The sequence below is a fragment of the Acinonyx jubatus genome, chromosome D3, assembly GCF_027475565.1.
Source record: "Acinonyx jubatus isolate Ajub_Pintada_27869175 chromosome D3, VMU_Ajub_asm_v1.0, whole genome shotgun sequence".
NCBI lineage: Eukaryota > Metazoa > Chordata > Mammalia > Carnivora > Felidae > Acinonyx > Acinonyx jubatus.
This window is the reverse complement of record NC_069392.1, coordinates 6,533,933-6,554,413: the sequence shown is the minus strand read 5'-3', so window position 1 is coordinate 6,554,413 and position 20,481 is coordinate 6,533,933. Positions and strand designations below refer to the sequence as shown.

The 20,481-nt window shown below is 55.1% G+C and overlaps 1 protein-coding gene across 12 annotated transcripts in view; it reads right to left on the bottom strand.

Moving 5' to 3' along the window:
* The window catches only part of PITPNM2 (phosphatidylinositol transfer protein membrane associated 2), a 143,403-nt gene that overhangs the window by 97,283 nt on the left and 25,639 nt on the right, over positions 1 to 20,481 (bottom strand). For 10 of the 12 annotated variants that reach the window (XM_053206133.1, XM_053206135.1, XM_053206138.1 and 7 more), the window contains exon 2: positions 12,169 to 12,275. The gene's annotated coding sequence lies outside the window, so the exon portion shown is untranslated. Of the gene's footprint in view, positions 1 to 2,146; positions 7,875 to 12,168; positions 12,276 to 12,605; positions 12,899 to 20,481 lie in introns of those variants that run through there. The other 2 variants (XM_053206134.1, XM_027043853.2) reach the window with 2 other exon arrangements.

The following is a 20,481-nucleotide window of genomic DNA, read 5'->3' as shown; positions in this document are numbered from 1 at the left end:
TGACAACGATGTAATCATCTGTGCATAAAAATCCTGAACAAGAGGTTCAGAGAGCCTCCAGGTTGACATCTGGAAGGGTGGCACTCTCCGAATCCACAGGGACAGAAGCTCCTGAGGTGGGGAGCCTTCCGGACCTCACCTTGCATGCCTCTTCATCTGGCTGTTCATCTGTGTCCTTTATCACACCCTTTATAATAAACCACCAAACATCAGCAAACGTTTCCCGAGTTCTGCGAACCATTCTAGCAAATGATCCAACCGGAGGCGGAGAGAGGGGTGTATGGGAAGCCCGCCTTTGTAGCCAGATTGGACAGAAGAGCCGGGAACCCAGGACCCGTCACTTGGGATTGAAAGGCATCTGAAATGGAAGGCAGTTGTGGGACCGAGCCCTTAACCCATGGGGTCTGTGCCAACTGGGGGGCGCTAGTGTAAGAATGGAACGGACACAGAGGACGCACAGCTGGTGTCCACGGAGAACCAGAGAACTGCTTGGCGTGAAGGACCCACACGTTTTGTGTCAGAGGCGTTGCTCAGGAGAGAAACGACTTCCTTCCGGCCCCATCAGAGACATGGAGGCCCGGCCTTGCGTGGCCTTTGGGAGCGTCCTGGCTCTGATCTTCTCGGTCCCTGCAGACAGACAGCAGGGCTCCAGAGCAGCGTGGGACCTCTGACTCACGTACTCAGAGTCAACATCACACCCTCTCCCCGAAGGCAGGGTCAGGGCCACACAAATCTCTCCTTTCTTCTATCAAAATACACCCGCAGAATCGTAAATACGTGAAAATATTTACATGACCAGATTAACTTCTGGGCCCTGTGGCTCGCTTAAGCAAACATGTTTATCTTTTTGTCAAACAACACTTGAGAGATACTTCTCTTTTGGGGTGCTAGACTCACTCAGCACTAGGGTAAGGAGGGGAGAGCAGTGGCAGAGGGGGAGAGGATGCTGAGAGCCACACGTTGACATCTCTCTATAGCCAGCTGACTCGGGGTTACAGGGAACCCCAGGTCAAGGGCTGAGACCCTTGGGGGTCAGTTATCTTGGCTCCAGACCCGGGTCACTGGCAGGGGGCCAAGGCTGCTGGACAAAGTCACCCCTCTGGTGACAAGGGGAGCCGACGGTGGCTTCACGCCGGGCGTCTGCGGACCACAGCTCAGCACTGCCATCTTGAGAAATCCCACTTTCTCGGGCGTGCACCCACACGCGTACGTCCCGGTTTTACAGGCTCAGTTAAAAACAAAAAAAAATCTTTCAGGTATGCACTCGACAAAGCAAGATATCGGGACGCTGCCATCAGCCTGCCCCCTCCTCCCCCCGCCTCCGACCTGTCATCCACATGAAGCCAGATGAAGCCCTTTTCTGATAGCCACATCAGAGCGTGACATTCCCGGGATAAAAGCCCCTCCACGCTCCCCTCAGCTCTCAAGAGGACATCCACGCTCCTTAAGCAGCACACGACCACCCACACACCTGGCTCCTTCCCTCCACCCTGCCTGGCCTCCCAGCACACCCCCTAACCAGACTCATAGTGGGACCCACCGTGCCTCCATGCCTTTGCGTAGGCTGTTCCTTCTGCAGGGAAGGCCCTCCCCGCTTATGCCGACCGCACCTCAGCTGTGGGGTGAACTTGGCATTGCATGGGGTGAATGCAAGTACCAGCACCCGAGACCTTCCTCCCTGGGCTCCCTGCCCCATCCCCACAGGCGTGTAGCACCATCACCACCATGGGCAGACCCTGTCCCGTCCAGTGTCCAATGAGCTCCTGAGAGTGGGGGTTCATCAGACAGTTCATCTCAGCTCCCTGCCCACACTCGGGGTTAAAGCCACCAGCTCTAGGATCTCTAGGATAACCGTGGGGCAGGGGCATAGCCTCTCCTCCTCTGCAGGCCTGGCCACACCCCCACGCAGCAGCTGCCCACTCCCCATGTGCAGGCAGCAAGCACGCGGGCAGGGTCTATGCAGGCAGTGTTACTAAGTGTGACTTCTTCCCCGCACCGGCTCTTCTCGCACACTGCAGCTCTCAGCCTTTGTTGGCCAAGGCCACAGGGGGCGAGCGGGCTCACGGGAAGACGCTTCCCTGGCTCGGTGATTGCACAGAAACAATATTTTATTCACGGGGAGCTCACAGGATTCTAGCCAGCTTACCGACTACTCTCCTCGTCCATGAGAAGTAGCTCTCGGGCACGCGTCCTGTTCCTCACTCTACGCCAGCCCCAGCTACCTGCTCCCGCCCAGGAGGAGGCAGTGGGGAAATGGGCAGGAAGGAAGACAAGAGAGAGGAAGGGAAAGGTCCAGGGAGCGACTGGACCCCTCCCCTGCAACGCCAGCCTAAACAAGGGTCACTCCCTCGACTGAGCGGTGAGGACAGGGGAAGCAGAAGATAAACAAAGCTGTGCTCTTGTCAGGAGGGTGGATCCAGGCAGGGAGGAAGCAGAAGAGGAGACAGGCATGAGGCTTGAGAAAGCCACGTTGCCGCCTGGGGTCCCAGAACCACCTAAGGCCCAGCCCTTGTCTGCGGGCAGCCCTGCAACAGGAGCCAGGCCGTGGGGAGACTGAGCTGAGGAGAGGAGCTGAACCAGACCACGGTTCTTAGCACAACATCCTGTCCCTCCGCGTAGCTGTCCCTAGGACTCCCGCGGGGGCCACTGGCCATTCCCCTTTGCAAGCTACTCTAAGGAGCGCTACGGGGGAGCGACTCCCAGCAACCAGCCCATCTGCACGAGGTCCCGACACACCTGCATCCTCCCCTCTCCCTCCTCTGCCCCCCGGGGCCCCCAGGCACACGTGGGCTTTGGGACGGAGTCGGCAAGGAAATCTGTCTTTCCACACACGGCTGGTGGCGGCATGGCTGGGGGGGTGTTCTAGCAGACTTATTTATAGCCAAGTACCCCGTCCGCACACTCTCCAGTACTGCCTGCCTGCTTGCCTGCCACTGGGGCTTTTCAATCCGTGTCTATATTTATCCCCCGAAGCCTTTGGGATAATGGTGAAGCCAGAAATAGCCTTGAAGACATTCACGTGAAGATGATGGGCAGGTCCCCAGCTCCCAGGCTGACCTCACCCTCCCCATCTGCTGCTTGGCAGTGGGTAACAGGGAACAGCTGGATGGGCCGGCAAGGCAGCTGAAGCCAGATGGGAACAACATAATCCCTCTTTCCCTGCCGGCCACGGCCCTCTGTAGTGGTGCGGTGGACGAGTACGGAACAATACATCTCAGCTGCGGGGCTACAGGGAGACCAAAAGTGACGTGATCTCCTGATGGACGTCAGCGTGTTAATCAGCTCAGAGACAGAACGGAGACTCAAAGGGAGCGGGCAGGAGGGCTCTGCAGGTTCCCGGACACGCGCTCACAAAAAAGCAGGTCACCCATGCACCAAGGTTGCAGGGACACGCCCTCCCGCCTCGCCCCCTCCCACCTGGACACAGGCGCTCAGCTCACAGTGGAAGTATGTGCACGGTCTCCAGCTTACCCAGCCACTTTCCACCTCCTGGTAGGGAGGACAGTTCGGAGACAGCCTGGCTGGGCAGGGAAGAAGAGCAGGCACCTTAGGGGAACCGGTGGGCTTTTCCTGGTCCTTAGTTTCAGCATCCTGGAATAAGTCACCTTCTGGGATAGGGGACAGGCACTCATTTGAGCACCTGATGTATTAATAGAGGAAGGAACAGAGTGCAGCTGGAATAGAGAGAAGGCACCAGCTGATAGCCTGATGGGGAAGATTTCATAGAAGAGGGGGCATTTTGGTTGGGCTTTGAAGGATGCATAGGAGTTCACCAGGAGAGAAGGGGGAAAGGCACAGGGAGTATCATGAGCCAATGATTTAGTACTCAAAGTGCATGGTCTGACTGGGGAATGGCAGTGGTAGGAGGGCAGGGTCAAGGGTGGTGAGATGGAGTCAGACTAAGAAGGGCTGGGCCCCATCACAGATCTCAGGAGCAGAGCCTTTGAGCAAATGGGATTGAGGAGACTCACTCAGCATCCTTGTGGCTGTATCTGTGGCCTGGGTGGGGCGTTCTCTGACAGGGCCTCTGGGCTGGTCCCTGACACCTCCACCCAGTATGGATCTTTAGCCCCTGGGAGACCTACCCTCTCCCTCCTTCCCAGTAGGAGCCCTCACCCATTCTGGCCCAACTCTCCATGTCTGTCAGTATTTTTTTAAATGTGGGGGTGGGGCCTGGGTGGCTCAGTCAGTTAAGTGTCCAACTTCGGCTCAGGTCTTGATCTCGAGGTGGGGGAGTTCGAGCCCCGCGTCGGGCTCTGTGCTGACAGCTCAGTGCCTGGAGCCTGCTTGGATTCTGTGTCTCCCTCTCTGCCCCTCCCCCACTTGTTCTCGTTCTCTCTCTCTCTCTCTCAAAAATAAACGTTAAGAAAGGTTTTTTTTAATGTGCACTGTAAAATGGGACAGCTGCTTTGGAAAAGCCTGCAGCTCCTCAAAATGTTAAAGATTGAGTTAGCATATGACCCAGCAATTCCGCTCCCCAGTACGTATTCAGGAGGAATGAAACAGAAGTCCACACAAACGCTTGTACATGAATGTTCACAGCAGCGTTATTTGTAACAGCCAAAAATAGAAGCGAAGCACGGATAAATCCTGAAAGATGATGCTGAGTGAAAGAAGCCGGTCACTCAAGGCCAAACAGTGTACGATCCCATTACACGAAATGTCCCGAACAGGCAAATCCATAGGGACAGAAAGCAGATTAGTGGCTGCCAGGGGGTGGGGGAAGGGGAGTGACAGCAAAGGAGTACGGGTTTCTTTTCGGAGTGATAACAATGTTCCAAAAACCTCTGATGGTTGCGTAAGTCTGCGAATACATGAAATACCATTGAAGTGTACACTTTAAATGGGGGAACTGTGTGCTCCATAAATTATATTTCGGTCCAGCTGCTTGCTAAAAAATCACCAAGCAGTACAAAACCAGAAGCGTACAAGCCCAGCATGCTCGGGGAGACAGAGCAGGGGGAGTCCCTCCTGCCTAGGGCGGGGGCAGGCTGGGCAGGCTTGGTGGCCACACTGTGGCATTCCGCTGGCTGTTCACGTCTCCAGCCAGGCCTGTCCCCAGCTTCCTGTGTCATACACAGAGCTTAGGAGCTGGCACAGCATGGGCCATTCTTGTGTAAAAGAGGGGACTCAGGCCGTCTCATCTGGGGCAGGTGCATCCTTAAACACCCTCCTTCACACTCTGCCTCCACAGCTCCAAGGGTCCCCAGCCCCAGGAGCCTTTCCTGACCTCACAGACAGAAGGAGCCATTCGCTCATGTGCTCCGAGCCCCACACAGATCTGGATCAGAGAGCGCTGCCAACTAGGGGCACAGCCACCGGTCCCTAGGCAGCTGTAAGCCCTGGGATCTATAGTCAACTCTGCTTGTTTGTGTTAGGCAAGGAACTTGTGTGTATTAAGCACCTACTAAGTGCCGGGCACCATGTGAGATGCTCTACACTGGCTTTCTCATTTGCTTTCTTTCCTCCCGTCAGTCCTTTCAAACCTAGGCCATCTTTGTGAGGTGCTTTAGTGGTCGAAGAAAACGCGTCCCTGACCTCAGATATCCCCTTGTGGCAGGAGTACAGCACGGGTCATGGGATGGGCTGGCCCTGGGGCAACTCATGCTGTAAGAGATGTCCCTCCTGCTGAGATGCCGTCTTATCTCATCCTCGCCCACTTGGTTCCACTTAATAAATTCATTCACAGCAAAGCACCAGGGAGTGAGTGCACCATATTTCCCAAGAGTATCTGTAACTTGAAAAGGGGGCATTTTGGTTGGGCTTTGAAGGATGCACAGGAGTTTACCAGACGGAGAAGGGGGAAAGGCACAGGAAACAGCACGAGTTGATGGCTTTAGTACTCAAAGTGCATGGCCTAGAAGGGCAAAGTTCATCTAGAGGGAAGAGGAGAGGCATGGTTCTCCCCCGTCAAAGCACAACTTGGATTTATTTTTACCTCTGGCACATAGCACAGCTCAGGCACACAGAAGGTATTTAATACACGTGAGATAAATGACGGCCCAACCTAAGGCCATGCCTCCCATCTGGGAACCCACCTCCCAGAACGCTGCTCGATGAGAACAAGCCGACAAATCCCCTTTTCTCAGGGAGACTGGGCCCAGAGGGGAGGCGTGAATCCTGAAACCCACTACCGATCTGTGGGCACAGCACCCAACTCAGTTGTCCTAGACAAGGGGTCTACACGTGAGAAGCACCGCAGGAATGAAATCCCCTGTCAAGCCATGTCAGCCCAGGGCAGACAGGCCCAGAGACAGGCGGCAGCCCACAGTAGGGAAGGAAGGGACTCAACAGCTTGTGCCTGGTTTCCTTGCTGTCCTCGCACCTCCTCTGGCCTCTGAGGATGACGCCAACAGAAGGACAGAGACTGGCTGGACACCCAGCCCACTGGGGCTCACGCCTCTCTTCAGCACGTGGCCGGATCTCCCACTTCCAGGCACCACACTCTTGTTACCCGTGGTCACAGGGCACTAACCAGAGCACTGGGCAATGAGAACCGTTTCTGGAGACAGCTGAAAATCAATCAATGGAAGCAATTTCCAAGCTGTCATTCCTCGATGGTACATTTATTGTGATGGGGACAGGTCAAGTTAAAAGGCCGAAAGAAAAATCAAACTGGGTTTCCCTCCTTTGGCCTATAGTTTCAACTTCACCAAAGAGAGCCAAAGCAAAATCTGTCTTTACCTTCATGCTGGGGAGTCTAAAGACAACGCCCAGACCCCCCTGTGCAGAGCCAGGAACTTCACAGGCCTTGTTCTGCATCGCGAAGGTCACAAGTGACTTAGAGTTCATCATTAGAGCAGGCTCGCAAGCTAAAAATAAGTCACCAGCCCTATTCACAGAGAGGCACACAGGAAGTCCCAGCGATGAAATTCAAGGTTGCCTCCCAGGGAGTATAATCAAGTTCAGGGTGCCACTGGGTCGTCACAGTTTAAGTGAAACCTGTTCTAGGTGACACAGCTGTAGGGCATTGAGATCCCAGCCCCCACCGACCCTCGTTGCCCCCTCTGTTACAAGAGATGGACTGTGGATTTAGCCTGACCCCCTTGGTGTACCGACGGCCTCTGGCTTGTGTTCTCTGGGGTGTCTGGAGATTGAAGAATCTGCTCAGTGCCCGGCCTGACCGTGGATAGAAATCCCCCCAGTGTGGACAGCTTGCCACTGTCCCAGGAGCATGTGGGTTCACCTGTCTGTCTCCCCTGAACTGTTGGCTCCTCGAGAGCAAGCACATCTTATCTCTGGCCTGGCACTTGGAAGAAGCTCAATAAAGTGTTAATAAAATGCACGGGAGCACCAACTGATCTGCCCCAGAGCTCAGACATGGCCAACCAACTCAGACCTCTGTCCGACCGAGTCAAAACACCATCCCAGAGAGAGCTGTTCAAGGCCCAGAGCACCCAGAACTCTCAGCTTTCAGAGCCCTGAATTCCTGCCCGCCGGTGCAGTCTGCCAGGACCCCACACTCAGCAGCAGGGTTCGCAGCCAGTCCTTCCCTGAGCCCTCAAACCCCTGCACGTCCCCCGCCCAGAGCTGTCCATCAGTTCAGCTACAAAAACACTGGGCTTGGGGCTGGAAGCCTGAGTCTTGGCTCTGCCACTAACCAGCTTGCATTGTGACTTTGGGCAGTGACTTCCTTCACCGGTCCTCAGTTTCCCCAGAGGTTAAGCAAAAAAAGCTGACCTCCTGAGTCCTTCCAAGTCTGTGAGAACCTGTTTTCTGAAAGTCCACACCACAGGGCTTGCCTGGTTCCCTCAGAGATTCCTTGAGGCCCTACCTTTAAGACCTGCCTGGAGCCCAAGTCCCTCACTACCTCCATCGCAGCCCCTCTGGTCCAGGGCCTGCCACCTCGGGCCCTTGTAACAGTCTCCCCGTTGGCCTCCCCTCTTCCTCCCTCCACCCCATCCAGTCCATTCCCAGCGCAATAGCCAGAAACCATCCTTTTAAAGCTCAGTGGGAGCCTGGCCCTCCTGGGCACAAACTCCTCAGCAGCACCATATCTAGCTCAAAGTCAAAGTCTCAATAAGACCTCCAAAGACCTGCTGCATGTGGGCTTTCATTTCTTCTCCAGCCCCTTCCCCTCCCTCCTTCTCTCCAGTTTCAAGAACATCCCGGACAAGCTCCTGCCTCAGGGCCTTTGGACAGGCTGTCTCCTCTGCCTGGATGCTCCTCCTCCAGATAACCTCTTGGCTTTTTCTCCTTCGCCGCCTTCAGGCCTTTGCTTAACTGTCCTGAGAAGCCTTGTCATTCATTTAGCATTAATTTAGCATCGATCCCCATCTGTCAGTCTTACATAGTTTACTGCGTTATTTGTTTACTGTATGTATACCCACACTAGACTATAAGCCCAGGAGGGCCAGCATTTTAAATGTTTTATTATTCCTTTATACCCAGCTCTCAGAATCGTGGGTACTCACTAAATACTGAATGAACATATGACTACAATGCATTGGATGAATACATTTTGATCATCTGCAGGTTCCATCGTGCTGTTAAAATGAACAGTCTGGGGCCACACAACCTCCAGCTTGAATGGCATCATCTCAGGAGTCCCTCTGAGAATCCCAAGCTCTGGACACTGTCTCCAGGAATCAAAGTGATTGTTCCAGGCAGGTCTGCGGCTCAGGAAACGTGGGGAGGAACAAAGCACGGAAATGACCCAGAGAACACTGACTGGACCTGGTCCCGGTGGGTCTGAGGGTCAGTTCATACGCAAGTGCTCCCAGATGCCTCCTTATAAACATGGCGTCTGTCAGTGCACGACCACGTGGGGAAGAGCAAGAAACTCAAGCAGTGGGCCCATCCTCAAAACCGAGTGAAGTCAGAGATGGGGAAAGAGGGAACAGAAGGCAGCCAGAAGGGGGGTGCCGCCAGTGCCGAGAGCCCGCGGGCAGAACTCCGGGGGAGCCCCGGCCGGGAGCACGGAGGCTGAGACAGGGCCACAGCCTGGCCTCACGCGGCCTGAGGGAGGCTGAGCCGGCTTCTCACCCTGGCTCTGCCGACCCTGGAGTGTGAGAGCCGAGTGCACTGCAGCCTGGCTCTCTGAGAGCCACGGTGCCCCTGTGCAAACCTCCCCAGGTGACCAGCAGCAGGGACCCGATACGCAGCCGGAGGAACGCATTTCTGCCACCTGGATGAAAACAAAGTATGCTCTCGGGAAGACGCGCACCACCTAGTCAGCGGGCAAAGCCAGGGAATGGCTTCCCAGAGGCCCCTGAGCTGAGGAAGAGCAGAGAGGCCGTAGGTGGGCAGGGAGGCTCCTGCGATCTCTCTGCTGAAAGCCCCTCCACGTTCCGGCCCAGGTCCCGGGCAGGGCTGGCTGCGTGTCAAGGGACCACAAAAGAAAAAGAAATATGGCGGAGGGAAGTCAGGAGGGGACAGGAGGGGGACTCAGATCTCACCCAGTTCTCTCCCAAGCACTGTGGGGGGACAGCAAAGGAACACGGGAAGCGGGAAGCATCCTTGCTCTAGGACACAACACGGCGTCCCACGGCCCTGCCTCCTGACCTCGAGCTCCTGCCTCTCTGTGCCCAGGTGAGCTGGCTGCAGCCACGGATCGTCACCGACCTCAACCCTGAGGGGACAGCCGCTAGGGTGGCTCCGGGCAGGGTTAAGCTTCTGCAGGTGAAGGAGAAGAGCCCCTACCCTGCCTGCGGTCTGTGTCCTGGGCTACAGGGAGGCTGGGAGGCCAGCACGGGTGGCAGGGACACAACATGTGTGTCAGTGCTGCTGTGGGCTGAGGTCCTGCTGGTGACATCCGCTCTCTTCCTCCTCAGGAGACAGTGACCTTGCTGAGGCCTCACAGAGACAATGGCAGGAAGCGCCCCTCCCTGCGAGTGTGGGGAGTCAGGAAGGAAGTGAGGACCCTGAACCTGTGCCTGCGGACCCTCCCCCACCCCAGGCCCCCACCCGAGGAGGTTAAGGTCAAATGCTAGAAGCTCTGCCCACGGGCTCAGCTCATGGCAAACGTCTTCAGCTTTGCCCCGGGTTGGGTGGGTGCCTGAGGGCAGATGCTGTCCCCCAGCTGGGACACCCCCCTCCCCCTGCCTCTTTCAGGCAAACCCTCTCTGCGGACGGCCCTGCATCCAAGTCAAGCAGATGAAGAACACAGGCAGGCTGAGCGGAGAAAACAACTCCAGCAGCCCCCTGCCCTGCACCCACCCCACCCCCACCTTCTGGAAGGAAGGGCTCCTGTTCCTTTGGAGCAAGAGCTCCTCTAAAAATAGACCCTGTTCCTTAAGCCCTTTCCTTCCTCACCCCACTGTGGGGATGAGGAGGGGATTTCACATTCTCAGCCACTGGGGAAGGGCTGCCTGCCGATACCCATCACCCCCCCCCACACACACTCCTGCCAGCCAGGGCCCAGGGGTCCTGACGCCTGTCAGGGCCACAAACTCCCAGGGGGAGTTCAGAGGTGGGTAGGGGCAACCATGATCTTCCCCTGTGCAAAGAGCAGAGGTGAGACCGTAGGGCAGGGAGTGTTCCTGAAGCACAAGAGCCTAACTCCACGCGGGCAGGACTCCCATCTCTCTGTTCACGGCTGTGCGCCCAATACCTAGAACAGCACCTGGTCTATGTGGATGAAGGACGCAATGACTATTCACGGGATAAACGAGTGAAGCACAGGAATCCTTGAGAACTCTTGGGGTTAAGTGGGTCTCCCCTCCCAGATCAGGTGGCCACAAGGCCACCATCTCTAAAACCACGTACGTGGGGAATGCAGTTGTAAGGAAGGAAAAAGACCTGCCTTCTGGTAGAAAAGGAAACAGGAAGCAAAGAAGCTGTCGTCAGAGCTCAGGCCTCACAGGCAGAGAAGGGCTCGCCAGGGTCCCGCAGGCCAGCAGGACACAGCAGGATGATGAGCGACCTCGGGGAGGCTCAGGGTCAGGCCTGCGTTCCCCTGCCAGCCCTCCCCCAAACCCACCCTGGCAGCTGAGATTCCAAGACTCTCACACAGTGAATTAACACAAGACAACAAAACAAAAATACAACAGAGCACTCTCCCTTCTTAGCACTTGGAGGACTTTTTACAGCAACTGGAAAGAATGAGCAGTTACCGAGAAAACAGCCTGCGGTGCCAACATGGAAACCCAGGAGTGAGGGGGACACAGCTGAGGCCTTGTCTGCCCTGCCCTGTTCCGCCGCAAGGAGCAGAGGCCCAGGGGAGGCAAGGGACTGACGTGGAGCCAGACCGCAAGGAAGGGCACAGTCTGAACCCCATCTTTTGGGGAAGTCATGCCGTATTTGGAAAACCATGTCATGTGCTTCAGGGTCTAGACTTGGGGTCCAATCCCAAGCCCACCACTGACTTGCTAGGTGACCTTGAGCCAGACACTTGCCATCTCTGAGCCTCAGCTTCCTCGTGGAAAACGGGGTCATAATGGACCCTGTGTGCTTAGCAGGGCCAGTGTGTTCACAGCGTGTTTGGCTGAATAGTGTCCAGCGAGAAGTGTTTGTTGGAGTTTAGAACAAGAAAAGGCAACACCACTTTACCTGCTCTACCCACCGAAGGCCTTGGCAGGACAAAAAGGGGACGGACAGAGGCCTGTGCCAGAGACCCGGGGACAGGAAATGGAATTGGATGGACAAGAAGCCCAGGAGGATCCAGGGCAGAAGGAGAGAAAGAACTAAGCACAGGGAGACTCCACCCCTAGTCCTGGGGCTACCGCTGACTCCAGAGAGGACCTCAGACACGCCACAGCCCCTGCTCGGTTTCTCATCTAGGCAAATGTCTACGTGAAAACACACACAAGGTTTTTCCCATGTCGCCAATCACAGCTTATGGGAAACGCCGAGAGGCAGTGCCCAGCCCCTGCCCTCTGCCAAGGCCGAGGAATCCTGAAACTCCTGTCCCGCCGTATTTCCTGGGGGTGGGGAGCCCAGGCTGGGCCAGGGGGGTCCAAGAGAAGAGAAGAGAAGTCCCTCAGGGTGCCCTGTACAGTGGAGAGTCACAAGGGCCACCAGAGGGGGGTTGTATCATATCTGGCAACTAGAGGAACCACAGACAGAACATCAGTCCTACCTACTTAGTGAGCAATCAATATTTGCAAGAAGCAGGATCGATTAATACAATCTACCCCATTAATCAGATAAAGTCAGATGTTTAAGAAAGAGGAAATAGCAAGCGAGCCCCAGCTCCCCCAAACTCCAAAGCCAGTGGGCGGTCCTTACCTGTGGGTCTGCGTCAGAAGGCTCCCTCGACGTCCTGCTGCAGGAGGAGGGACGATTCACTAGGCACACGGAAGGGTGTCGGGGACCAGGAAGCACGAGTCAGCATCCTGCAGGGAGAAGCCCAGTCGGGGAGGAGGTGAGGCGCCTGGGAAACTCACCAGGAAACCCACAGGGCCTGGCCTCATCCTGAGCAACGCCAAAGACCAGAAATTTAGCTGTGCCTAGGGGACAGGACAGGGGACGCTGGGCTGAAGGAGTCTTCTCTCGACAAAGGGGCCCAGTCCTTTCAGTCACGGAGGCTGATGCACCCAGCACTGCCCAGAGCTCCCTCTGCTTAGGGAGACAATCAGAACCCCACACCCCCCTGCACACACTCGAGCTTTCTTATCTCAGAAGCCCAGCTCAGAGCTCTCGGCATCAAACCTGAGATTCCTCACCTATCAAATTTTGGGACTGCAGGACCCCAGGCTGCAGAGGGGAGGCAAGTGGAAGAAAGGGGGGAACGGCAGCCTGGGCTTCTTGGCCACCAGCCTCGAGCATCCTGGTGCCCGGGGCGGGGTCACGAGCAGCGTCATGGGGTGATGCAGATAATCCTCTCCTTCCCGTCAAGTCCCTGCAGTTGGGCGGTGTGTAACTGGAGACCCACCTCTGCCAGATATCCAAAGGCCAGAGATGAGCACTGACAACAAAACGGAAAAGGTGGAGAAATGGATTTCGGGGGAGTCCCGGGTACAATCAGACTACGAGACGTCAGAAAATCCACAGGCACTGCTAAAGCCGCCACCCAACCCGGGGCTCCCGCCGTGGCCCCACACCTGCAGCTCCACCTCAACATATCCTTGTTTGTCTGACACGCCTGCCAGACCCCATACTGAGCCCAGGAAGTGGGCAGCGGCCGGGAGGCCTTCCCCTGACCATGACTGGAAGGCAGCCTCCCCACCCCACCCCCCGCGTGGGCCGTAGAAGCCATGGTTCTTCAGGAACCAATCCCCCCAGGTCCGGAATAACCTCACGCCAAGGGCTGAGGCCAGGCGCTGGCGGCTCTGGGGCCACCAGCCTGTGCCCGCAAGGAGCTAGTATCCTCGGCAAAGGTAAAGGTAAAGTAAGGGGCATTTTGTGGTGGCTCGGGACAGCAGAAGCGATAAACTGCCGAATGAGGGCACGGGCAGTAAGAGTTCAGAGGAGGGAGAGAATCTAACTGGGGACAGCACAGCAGTGGGAGGTGTGGCTGCAAGCAGCGGAGACCAGCTTTTCACACGCCCACCCGAAGCGGTGCGGGCCCACACTCCCGGAGGAGGCTCGGCCAACTCTGAAAAGTCCTCTTTGGGCTGGGCCTGCAGGGGTGAGCCTCCATCTTGGCCCTGCACCTGCCGCTCCTGTCCATGGCCGCACATACACCCCCATATGCACGCCGGATCCCGAACGAACAACACATCCCAGGGTTCCCAGGTTCCAGGCCCTCCAGCTTCTCTCCTCTCCATTGCACCAAATTCCACAGCTCACCGCACACACGCCCTGCCTCCATGTGGTCTCTCCGTTCTGTTTCTTAGCGGCCATCACAAAACCTCCGAACTCACCCCGTGTGAGGTCAGCCGTGAGCCTCAGAGGTAAGGAAGCCCACTGAGAGGCAGAAGTTTGCCATAGCAACACAACAGTCAATGGCAAGCCAGATTTTGGAGGCTGGCCCCCCTCCACACCACCGTGACGCCTCTTGTGGGTGAGAAGGTCAGCTGTGACTCACAGCCGGCAGAATGAGACCGGCAGGGGCTGCGAGAGAGAAGCACAGGCTCCTTACAGAGAGGTGCACCGCGGGGAGATCATTTTTCTGACTCAAAAAAAGAGAAAGCATTTGAAGTCCAAAAAGTGAATGCGGCATCAGCCTAAGGAGCCGGTCAGCTCCTTGGGGGAACCTCTAGGGGTGGGTGGCGGGAGGCAGGAAAACATCACGGGGATTAAATAGAAGATGCTGCTAGGTGACTCAGGTCTCCTCCCATGACCCCTCGCACAAAAGGCAAAAAGCAAATCAGCCCACTCCCTTTGGGAAGATGAGAAGTCAAAGTAAAACACAAGCCTCGTGGCTGAGAGCTGTCGCGTGCATGGTCCGTGCACACCTGTGGCTGTGGTCCCAGGGAGGCGGGGTTCCGGAACCCATTAATATGCTGGTGGTGAGTTGCTGATTATCAGGAAGAAAAAGAAAACGTTCTGTGCCTTTGAAGTTTTTCTCCCCGGGTTTACTGAGATACAACTGACAAAACGGTGATATATTTAAAGTGAACGAGGATGGGCGCCTGGGTGGCTCAGTCGGTTAAACGTCTGACTTCAGCTCAGGTCATGATCTCACGGTTCGTGGGTTCGAGCCCCGCCTCAGGCTCTGTGCTGACAGCTCAGAGCCTGGAGCCTGCTTCCGATTCTGTGTCTCCCTCTCTCTCTGCTCCTCCCCTGCTTATGCTGTCTCTGTCGCTCTTTCTCTCTCTCTCAATAAATAAACATTAAAAAAATTTTTTTAAGTGTACGAGGTGATGTTTGACATACTGCAGAGGATTCCTCCCCATGGAGTTAATTCACACATCCATCCCCTCCCACAGCAACCCTTTTTGGGGGCGGGTGTGGGGAGAACATTCTATCCTCTTAGCAAACTTCAATCATACGATACAGTATAATCAACTACACTCATCACCTTACAGACTAGATCTTCTCCTTCACAGAGCAAATCTAAATCTTCAGGGAGCACCTGGGTGGCTCAGTGGGTTAAGCATCCGACTCTTGATTTCAGCTCAGGTCATGATCTCACTGTTTGTGGGTTCAAGCCCCGTGTCAGGCTCTGAGCTGACAGTGCAGAGCCCACTAGGGATTCTCCCTCCCTCTCTCTCTCTCCCTCTCTCTCTCTCTCTCTTCTTCCCTCTGCCCCTCGTCCACTTGCTCTCTGTCTCTCTCAAAATAAATAAATAAAGGTAAAAAACAAGATTTAAATCTTCAATATACCTCCTGAGTAATTTGAAAAACGGCAAGGGAAAAAAAAAAATAATAAAACCCACCTTTTGGAGGAGTCAGAACCGCTTTCCTGAAAATTTTTCAGATCCCTGCCTGATTTTGGTCAGTGGACGTGAATTAGTAAGTGAATCTGTTTCTCTACCCAACTTCTATTAATAGGCTATCAGCCTCTCCTCATCCCACTAAATAAATGTCAAACAAACACTTAAAGAATACCGGTTTGCTGGGGTGCCAAATTACGAGCTTGCCCAGACGTCTGCGTGTCTCAGGCTGGCCCTGGCTGAAAGCATAAGTTCCAAACGAGTGGGTGGTAGAACTGAAGTTAAACACTGTGGTTTCCATCCCCCGTTGACATGGAGACCGTGAAGCAGGCGGCGAAAAACGTGCAGACGCGGACAGATGCAAATGGCAGTGGGGCCGCGGCACGCCGCACAGGTCGCTGGCACACGCTGGGGCGTCTGACTCCACCCTGAGACACGGCTTCTGATTTTTTGTTTTACTGAGATATAATTTGCATGCCATACATTCACCCTCCCGAAGCGCACGATTCGGCGGCATTGAGCACATTCACAAAGCTGCGCGGCCCTGAGCGCTACCCACTTCCAGAACGTTTCCTTCGACCCCAAAGAGAGACCCACACCCGTTACCACCGGTCACTCTCCGTTCCCCCTCCCCCAGTCCCCGGTAAATGCCGCCCTTCTTCTGTCTCTACGGATTTGCCCGTTCTGGGCGTTTCATAGAAGCGGGCGCGTCCTACGTGGCCTTGTGCGTCTGGCTTCTCTCGCTTGGCATCACGTTTGCAGGGTTCATCCGTGTAGTAGTGGGTGTCAGCGCCTCATTCCTTTTTGTGGCCGAATAATATTCCTCTGTATGAACACACCGCGTTTGGGGCTACTGTGACTAGAACTGCTGCCGTGAGCGAGCACATGCAAGCTTTTGTGCGCAGGTGTGTTTAATTCTTTGGGGTCTCTACCCAGGAGTTCCTAACTTGTTGATGAAATAATTTAAAACAAGCATTACATCTATATTTTTGAAAACATAAAAAGGGTGCGAGGTGAGCCTGAGTTTCAGCCTTGTCCCTGTTTCCCAGAACAGGGTTCCCCTGCTCAAGAAGCCAATCCCGGTCCAGGTAGATTCTCCCAGAAGCAGCCTGTACGTGTACACACACACACACACCCGTACTTAAAGATTGCTTACAGGAAACCTGGAGACCAGGTGAGGCTGGAGTCAGCCTCACAGGCTTTGGGAAGAGCCCAGGGCCCAGTGCGAGTCCCATCTGAGGCCGCTGAGCAATGAAGAGGTGACACGGCTGGCTGGTCTGAGGGCAGGTCTGGGGTGGCCTCTCAGCTGTGGCCTCGCCTCAAGCAACTTAAGCAGTGTGCTTAATCTCCCTGGGACTCAGCTTCCTTGTCTGTAAGAGAGCCCTGACACGGGCCCCTACTTCACAGACCTCTGCCAAGAGCCGGTGAGCTACAGGATGCGAGTGTAGGTGCCATGCCTGGCACACAGCAAAGTGCTCACCCTCTGATCCGATCCTCAGTTTTCCCATCTGGAAAATGGAGGCTTGCACAGTTACGTGTGGACCGCACAAGACCCCTGGGTAAGGGCCCAGCATGCTACCATTTCTGAGTGGCGGGTGCTCAGGGAAGTCAGAGCTCCGGAGCCCTTCCCCAAGGAGATGCCAGATCTCCCAGCTCCACACACCCCCCACCCCCACCCCCCGCAGCCCTGACTTCTCCCAGTGGTGACCGAACAGGTGAGTCTCTCCCACAGGCACAAAGGAATCGCCTGCATCTTGGACCCCACACCTTGGACAAGTCACTGGATTTCTTACTTCTTGTCCCTTTCCACCACCACCGCCCCCACCCCCACCCTCCCTTCCGGACCCTTCTCTCTGCTTTCTCAACAGACACTCTCTACTCTGCAGCTGAGCTTCCTTCTCTGAATCCCAGACTGTCGGAATCAGCAGGGAAACCCTCAGAGACCTTCAAAGTGGAGAGCCCTCGAGTAAGGAAGGAAGCATTAGCAGGGCCATCAGAAAGCTGTTAGGAGCAATCTTCCTCCCAGCTGGCAAAAGGCAAAGCAGAGCCTGAGAAGAAACCCAGGGCCTGGGAAGGCAGAACAGGGAAGGGAAACTGAAGAATGTTTCCTTGGGCGTGCAAAAGTTCATGGGGGAGAAAACCAGCACGCGCACACACACACGCGCGCACACACATGCACACTCACAACACAAAGGAGAAATTCTTAGCCTGCAGCAGTTGGTAGCATTATGTAAAATTCCAAGCCCACAAAAATATCATTTGGATGATAAAAAGTTAAATTTAGCTAAGTACAGAGTGACTAATACTATGAGGGACAGGCAGCACCCCCAGTTGCCTGGAGCTGATACAGCTGGCTTCTAGAAACTTTTGACAAGTAACCAGGGCCTGGTGCGGCACAGAATAACAGATTATATAATAAGAGGCACAGCCATTAGCGATACAAAACAGACAGCGAGCGCTGCAGCCCCCCCAAGGGAGGGGACAGCAGGGCTCTGGCTTGAGCTTTGCCGACGACGGAAACTCGCCTCTGGAAGCCGGGGCCACAGGCATCTGGGCATTCAGAGGCATCCAAGAGGGGAATCGGGCCTTGGATGGGGTGTGTGCGAGCGGGTCCACCTGCCTCTCCTGCAAAGATCTTTCCCCAGAGGGGTCGTGGCAGATGGTTTCTGTGGAGGACCCAATGAGCTACAGCCTTGTGGAGTCCCGGTCCTTAGAATCTAGTCTGACCCCAAGACCTGTTTTGGGGTCCAACAGAACGTGCTGGAAGTAACTCTGCACCAGGTTCAGACCCAGGCCTTCAGGAATGCCTGGCTAAGAACTGAAGGCAGAGACGCAAACAGATATTCACAGACCTATGTTCACGGCAGCACCATCCACAATAGAAAAGGGTGGACACAACCCAGGTGTCCATCCACGAACGAATGGATCAGCAAAATGTGTGGTCTCTCCATACAATGAACTATTACTCAGTCTTCAAAAGGAAAGCCATTCTGGATGAACCTGGAGGCCACTGTGCTGAATGAAATAAGCTGGTCACCGGCCAACAAATACTGCATGGTTCCACCTATCTGAGATGTCCAGAGGAGTCACGTTCACAGGGACAGGAAGTAGGAGGGTGGGTGCCAGGGGCTGGGGGAGGGGAAGGGGGAACTTGTCGTTGAACAGGGACAGAGTCTCAGTATGGGAAGAAGAAAAGAATCTGGGTATGGGCATGGATGATGGAAACGGTGGCACAACAGTGTGAAGATACCTAATGCCACTGAACTGGACACTGAAACACGGCTAAAGTGGGAAATTTTATGTTACGCGTATTTTACTACGGTGCCTGGAGAAGTGATGTGCAGAGAACCAGTGTCCCAGCCAAGAGCCCCAGCAGACAGAGGCGAGTGCCAGCCCCGGGAGTGAGGCCATCTTGGAGAGGGATCCTCCACCCCCAGTCAAGCTGTCCCAGCTGACACCAGTGGAGCAGAGATGAGGTGTCCCCACCAAGCCCTGCCCCAACTGCCATGCTGTGAGCAAATAAATAAAACGGTTGATGTTTTAAGCCACTAAGTTTGGGAGTACTTCGCTGCAGCGATGAATGATGAACACGGTGGTCGGGCGCTCTAATGGCTTTGGGGGAGATTTCTATTTCTAATGTGGGACCAATGAAGCTCTTTGGTGCTCTCACAGGTGAGTCACGAAGACAAGGCAGTGCCGAAATAAGTGTCAGGGAGAGACTCCTTTTCCACTCCCCAAGCCCCAACGGAACACATGCTGAAATCAAACAGCTGCTGTGGAGGCCGGGGGTTTCTCCAGTGATCCGTCGCAGAAGCCGGACCTTCTGCTGGCTGGCTCAGCCGTACTGTCCAGTATGCTGTGAGCAGAGATGCTCCCTGGGAGTCCCAGGGAATGCCCCCAGATGTGGTGCTGAGACCAGCATTCTCACTGGCTGACTCCAGGTGGACCAGTTCCCTTCTCCGGGACCCACTCCTCCATGTGCACAGTGAGGAGGCTGGCCTCTAAAGGGCCTCTCCGCTCAGCTCCAACATTCTGCGACCTCCTAGTCTGGGCAGAAGGGAACACGGAAACAGAATCCAAAGCACTGAACAAAGGCCAAACGACTGTGGCACCTAGATTTACAAGGTAGGCACACAGTCTCCTCACCTCTGCCCCCTGAGGATCCCCGCCCTCACCTCCGTGCCCTTCACACGTTTGTTCGTTCCACAACACTCGCCATGCCACTCCGGCTTGGTCCAGTTTCCTCTTCCTAAATTACATCTGGCCAGGTAACCCCCAGGTTCAAGATGCGTGAGGAGTTCTGGGAGCAGCGGCACGTACACCCCTTCCAGGCCTGGCCCCTAAAATGCCCACGTGATCCTCAATGCCCTCTCTCTCTTCGTTCACCAGGCAGCTGACTGCCCAGGTCCAGTGGAGGACCCCAAGGGAGCCCCAGGGGATAACAGAAATACCACAGGAAAGGATGTGGGATCCCTGAATCACCACACAGAGGCCACCCCCAGCCCATCCAATTCAACTGCAAGAGTGAGAACAGCCTTTGTTGGGATAAGCCACTGAGACTGTAACAACGGTTTGTTATAGCAGCCAGCAAACCTATCCTAACTGATACATTCACCAAACCGTTACTGCGCATCAGATGTGTGAAGGATGCACAGGAGAATCAGGCCTAGGCATCACCAGTGTAGTTAACAGTTCAGGGAGATCAGGTACAGCCCAGTTCTGCACCCGCCAATCACAGGCTAAGCACGTGATGAGAGCTCCTGCATGTATGTGAGCTCCACTCATACTACCTGCTTCTCAAAACCTTACTATGCAGGTTTACCTCCCCCAAAACACTAGATGAGTAAAGAACGAAAGAAACCAAAATGGACGAGAAAAGCTATCCTGAGACTCCCAAGGACAATCCACAAGCAAATGAGTTACAATCATCATCATCATCATCTTAGCTGTGTGCTTCCTGGTAGGCAAAGCAAAAAGGGAAATATTCTGGGTCACAGAGCTTTCACCAACGGTGAAAAACATACTGGTTCAAGATGAGAAACAAACTCTGTCCTTGCTAAGAGCCCTAAGGGAATGCTCCCTGGGGTCTCCATGTGAAGGATCCGGTGTCTGGGCAGGAGGCAGCAAGAGGAGGTCAAGCTCGCCCCCAAAGCTATCCTTGCCTGTGGCCCAACTGGCTCTTGACTGCAGCAAGCTCCTGAGTAATTCTTCATCCTTGTTAACGTGAACACGGCAGCACCATGATAATGACGGAAAATATTTACATACCGTACCACTGACG